Source organism: Scardinius erythrophthalmus (assembly GCF_964197995.2).
Source record: "Scardinius erythrophthalmus genome assembly, chromosome: 1".
Classification (NCBI taxonomy): Eukaryota; Metazoa; Chordata; class Actinopteri; order Cypriniformes; family Leuciscidae; genus Scardinius; species Scardinius erythrophthalmus.
Window position 1 is genome coordinate 59485636 of NC_138221.1, and position 6605 is coordinate 59492240.

The following is a 6605-nucleotide window of genomic DNA, read 5'->3' on the forward strand; positions in this document are numbered from 1 at the left end:
CATGATTGGCTGTCTCGTGCTTATGAGGGTCTGGTGAAGGATAATGGCTACATTCTCGTAATCATCATGTGCGAATTACCAAAGACAGAAGAATAAGCTTGATTTCCGTCGATTTGTTCAAATATGTTGACTCCAGTTGAGGTTGTCTAAGCCGTTATAGACTGGTTTAAAGGCACTATTTTAGGGCATTTTAAAGGGTAGATCTGCAGAGCCCCGCACATGATTAAGCGAAGAAAAATGATATATCGTGGACATTAATTAACAATTCGTTCCCATGACTTACTAATATGTCAGATCGTTTTATAAATTCGTTCCATCGTTTTAAGTAAAATGTGCACAAGATATAACAATTTGTTCCCTCGGTTTACTAAATTGTGGCCATGTTGTAAAAATGTCTTCCCTTGCTTTAGTTAAATAAATAAAAAATGAGGGAACAAATTAGTTGGCCACGGTTTAGTAAATCATGGGAATGAATTCTTAATTCATGGCCACAATATATATATATATATATATATATATATATATATATATATATATATATATATATATATATATATATATATATATATATATATATATATATATATATATATATATATATATATATATATATATATATATATATATTTATATTTGTGTCTGCATGTCATGTGTGAGGCTCTGTATAGATCTGGGGCCTGATGTATAAACGTCGCGTACGCACAAAAAAGGCATTGAAATGCGCGTACGCAATTTTCCACGCAAACAGGATTTATAAAAAAAATAAACTAGCCGTAAATATGTGCACACCGTAGGGACACTCCGTGCGTACACACTCTTTTACTGGTGCGAGTGAATTAATGAAGTAAACAGAATGATTTTTTAAAAAGTTTTTATTTTCATATAGACATTTAGGTTAAATATGCCACTCTCATTAATGGAGTTACGCAGTCATGAAATCATTATCCAGAAGTTATAATATTTTCGTATTAATTTAAATAGAAATAAAAAGTATTTTATATAAATTTGATTTAATGATTTTAAAACAAGACAAGGATACTGAATGGTTTTTAGTCATGTAATTGGCATTTATAGTCCGTTTCTAATATTTTCCTTATGTCTTACCGTTACACATGCTATCAGGTGGATGGGAATATTCATATGGAAATGATATGCAGATGAGGATATGTATAGTAAAACTGGCTCCTTATATGGTTATTTCGGGGGGTGGAGACGCAAGTACGCACAATCTTCCGCGTAATTTTGCGCAGGTTCCGGCCTACACACACTTTTAGGACGAAATCTACAGAAAGTTTTATACATGAGGCCCCAGGTGTCTACAGTGATACAAAAACATATGCATCTTAATTTTGATTATGATATATGATTTCCTGGAACAGGCTCATTTAAAAAAAGAAAAATCAAGAAAGGTGTGGGTCACATTTCATCCCAAAATCAAAAGAACTTGCTTTCTGCTTTGCTAGACCTAACCAAGAATTATATTCGCCTAATGGCTTTTGTAAAATATGTATCCATACGTATACATAAATGTGTATATACAGTAGGAAAGTGTGTGTATAGTACTAAAGGTTTGTATTAACTTGGTGTAAATGTTTAAAGGTACACTATGTAACTTTTTTTTTTTTTTTCAACATTAGCAAAATTGACAATGCATCAATCCTTCTTTCAGAATGTGTTTTTGTCTTACCCTGATTCACTATTGTAAGCCTATTATAAGCGTTTATATTGTAGACCTAGTGGGATGGATTTCGTGTAAAATTGCGTGCATGCTTGCAAAAAGAACGCGACAGAGCTCGTCATAAAACAAGAATCAACATCGGCTCGGCTTTTCAGAGATGGCGAGAACTGAGGCATTTGAAATGTTGTAGAAGCGATGCGAGAGATGTCGTTTTTATTATTCGACTGGTGAATAAGGTATTTTATTGAACAGACAAATTGGCTTATGTAGCTCTCTAACAGAGTTCATTATAAAGGGTATTGTGAAGGGTCGTTTCATCCACACAGTCAAGCACAACCAAAACAATGTTCTTCCACAAAATGCGTGCAGTTTTGTTTTTTAACCACTAGAGGGCCAAAAAGTTACATAGTGCACCTTTAATTGCGTCCATCTTTTCTTTTTCTTTTTTTGAGATTCGTCATGAAAGATTTTCCACGTGATTTGCAGGATCGCCGTGACTCTTCATTCCAGTCGCCAACAGCTGTACCGTACAGTTTTAATCATGCTGAATGTTGCACTGCTATCTTCCCAACAAAAAGTGAGGTTAATGTTTGAAGGAAGATGTTCACTTCAGTCGTATATGTTTATATAAAGTAACTGCAGCTAGATGCATTTTACAGTCAAAGACCTCAAATGTTAAACGACTAATGATGGGAAGGCAAGAGCTTGAACCTGCTGCAAACCTCCATAATTTCCCCTAAATCTGTCAAATCAGCAGTTAAATGTGTGAAACACTGGAGGAGTGTGTATGTGCTTTACTTGAATTGAAGGTGTAAGTCACTGGCTTTGATTGAAAGGAAATTGCGGCATGTTCAGAGCAAAATCAATAATGGCCAGATGAGTTTCTTAACCAAGGCCATTCGAGATGCATCTATGAACAGCATTAATTCACGTTAATCTGCAGTATCTATTTTTGGAAAGTGTGTAATATCTGCTTGTTCTAAAGAGCTCTGCTTTCATCATTATTTGGATTAACTGCTTCGATGGATGTTGCCAACGTGTGACATTAAAAGTCTTAACTATTTTGATCATTTACCTCATAATGTCTTAAATGTATTTTAGAATAATGACATGTAATGAAGTTTCCTATTGCCAGATTTATTGTTTAATCCAAACTATTTTATTAAAGTGATTCATTTGCTTAATGCAAACATTTCCCTGCGTGGTTCATTTCAACGAGCGTATCTAATAAATCTTCCATCTTTTTAATGTTAGCTTTGAAAAAAAAAAGTTCATTAACTATTTTTTTTTTTTTTTTTTTTGTACAGCAAAATAATTAAAGGTTTCTTAACCTGCCTTTTATTGTGTTCAGTCTTCAGTTAAAGCTTCATTGGCTGCTTCCATGAGATCAACATGTCAAACATTTTAAAATTGATGAATGGAAAAAGCAGTTGGCATGAAGTTGTGAAAATTACATTTTATTAGTTAGGGCCCGAGCACCGATGGTGTGAGGACCCTCTTGGAATTGCTCTGTTTATTATTATTATTATTATTATTATTATTATTATTCTCCGCATTTAATTGCATTTTTGAGGGCCTAAACATGCTCGAAAACTCACAAAACTTTGCACACGCGTCAGAACTGGCGAAAATTTACATCTGATATAGGTTTCAGAATTGGACGGGGCAAAATGGCTCGATAGCGCCACCTATAAAAGTTCACGTACGTGCACAAAATTCGGTACATACATGTAATGACCTAATACCTACAAAAAAGTCTCTTGGAGCATAGCCCTAAACACAACAGGAAGTCAGCCATTTTCAACTTCCTCTCAGATTTTTGTGCAGTTTTTGCCATTTTCAGGCCTCGTACTTTAACGAACTCCTCCTACAGTTTTAATCTGATCATCTTCAAATTTGGTGAGTGTAATCTTAAGGCCTTTGCGACGTTAAATTGCGAAGATCTTGAGTTTTCGTCGAAGGGCGGGTCCTCGGCGGCCTGACAAATTTCGATGTTTCGCCATGAAACAGGAAGTTGCTGTAACTCAGGCATGGAATGTCCAATCTGCCCCAAACTTCACACGTTTGATAAGAGTTCTGTCCTGAACACATGACCATGCTCATATTCAGTTATAGTCATAGCGCCACCTGCTGGCAACAGGAAGTGACATGTTTAACACTGTTATGGACTCCTAATAACATATAAAAAAGTGCCAGCAAGTGTTAAACATGCTAACAACATACTAGAAGCATGCTAAAATATGCTAGCAAACTCTTAGCTAAGTGCTAAAGCATGCTATTATTGCAATTAAATAGGAATTTGCTGTAACTCAGGCATGGAATGTCCAATCTGCCCCAAACTTCACACTTTTGATAAGCGTTCTGTCCTGAACATATCTACATGAGAATATTCAGTTATAGTAATAGCGCCACCTACTGGTAACAGGAAGTGTCATGTTTAACACGTTGATGCCATTCTAGCAACATGTTAAAAATGCCATTGACTTCTAAACATGCTAGAAACATGTTAAAACATGCTAGCAATACTTAGCTAAGTGCTAAAGCATGCTAATTCAATGAAACAGGATGTTGTTGTTACTCAAGAAGGCAATGTCCAATCTGCGCCAAACTTCACACTTTTAATAAACGTTCTGTCCTGAACACATGACCATGCTCATATTCAGTTACAGTCATAGTGCCACCTGCTGGCAACAGGAAGTGACATGTTAAACACTGTTGTGGACATATAAAAACATATAAAAAAGTGCCAGCAAGTGCTAAACATGCTAACAACATACTAGAAACATGCTAAAACATGCTAGCAAACACTTAGCTAAGTGCTAAAGCATGCTATTGCTGCAATTAAATAGGAATTTGCTGTAACACAGGCATGGAATGTCCAATCTGCCCCAAACTTCACACGTTTGATAAGAGTCATGGCCTGAACACATCTACATGAGAATATTCAGTTATAGTAATAGCGCCACCTGCTGTCAACAGGAAGTGACATGTTTAACACTGTTGTGGTCTCCTAATAACATATAAAAAAGAGCCAGCAAGTGCTAAACAGGTTAGCAACATACTAGAAACATGCTAGCAAACACTTAGCTAAGTGCTAAAGCATGCTATTACTGCAATTAAATAGGAATTTGCTGTAACTCAGGCATGGAATGTCCAATCTGCCCCAAACTTCACACGTTTGATAAGAATCATGGCCTGAACACATGTCTATGCTCAAATTCAGTTATAGTAATAGCGCCACCTACTGGCAACAGGAAGTGACATGTTTAACATGTTGATGCCATTCTAGCAACATGTTAAAAATGCCATTGAGTTCTAAACATGCTAGAAACATATTAAAACATGCTAGCAATACTTAGCTAAGTGCTAAAGCATGCTAATTCAATGAAACAGGACTTTGTTGTTGCTCAAGAAGGCAATGTACAATCTACCCCAAACTTCACACGTTTGATAAGAGTTATCTCTTGAACACATGCCCATGCTCATATTTAGTTATAGTCATAGCGCCACCTGCTGGCAACAGGAAGTGACGTTTAACACTGTTCTTGACTCCTAATAACATATAAAAAATGCCAGTAGGTGCTAAACATCCTACCAACTAACTAGAGACATGCTAAAACATACTAGCATACACTTAGCTAAGTGCTAAAGAATTATATTACTGCAATTAAATATGAATTTGCTGTAACTCAGGCATGGAATGTCCAATCTGCCCCAATTCAGAGTTTCCACAAAAATATTAAGCAACATGAGCATGTGTTTAACATTAATAACAATCAGAAATGTTTCTCTGGCACCAAATCAGCATGTTATAATGTTAGACATCGCTCTGGAGCATCACCATGTGCATTGTGATTCATAACTCCACACAACTTCCCCTATTATTAAAAAAACTTCCCTCTGTCTTTGATGTTTTTTGAGACAGAAAAGTGCATTAGCTTAATTTTTGCTCATTTCCTGACCAGTATTTTGTGGTTAGTACACTTGGTGTTTAGCCATTTTGGACAGCTGCTGAAGACCTCCATGGATAAATGACTGAAGCCTCAGGACTGTGTGTGTGTGTGTGTGTGTGTGTGTGTGTGTGTGTGTGTGTGTGTGTGAGAGAGTGAGAGAGTCTTTAACAGTCATGCAGACATGCACCTCACGAACATGCCATAATAATAACTACACGTATGTTCAAGCTCCTTGGTTTCATCAGTTTCATCAGTCGGTGGTGTTACTCTCGGTCATTGACCCACTTCACTTCTGTTTGTTGTTATCTATGTGTGTGAGTTCACAGACATATAGAATGACTTAACTTTGTAAACACTATTGAGGTCAGATCAATCCATCCTGCTTCATACCTTGACCAAATTATTTTTTATTTATATAAATTTTTCTAGTGGAGAGCATCAATTGTTTGATTGATTGATTTATTTAATTTGTTTATAAAGATATATATCTATTTTTTTTTTAGTTTATTTGTTTCAATAAAAGCTTCATTTTTTATTTCAGCTTTTCATATTAATCCCCGTTCATATAGATATAATAATCCTTATTCTACGAGAAATACATGATGTAATCACGGAGCCACATGTGTGACGTCACATCACCCCACTCTCTTTCTGACTCCCGATTGGTTGGTTTCTCTGGTTCTACAGGCGGAGTCATCGCTGCGGCTCAGACTAACATGATGTCCTAGTGCCCACCTCTGCTCAACTCTGATTAGCTGACGGAGACAAGCCCACTAAAGCTCAGGCCATGCAGTTGCCGAGTGAGATTTTGTAAACAAAAACGGGGGTGTAAATTCAGGACTTTATAGTAAAATATATCGATTTCCTATTCACGTTTAACACTTATTGACTCTCAACGTACTAATTGAACAGGTCGACGTGTTTAAATAGCTTTTACACATTTATATAAATAACATACAATAATACTAAAACAA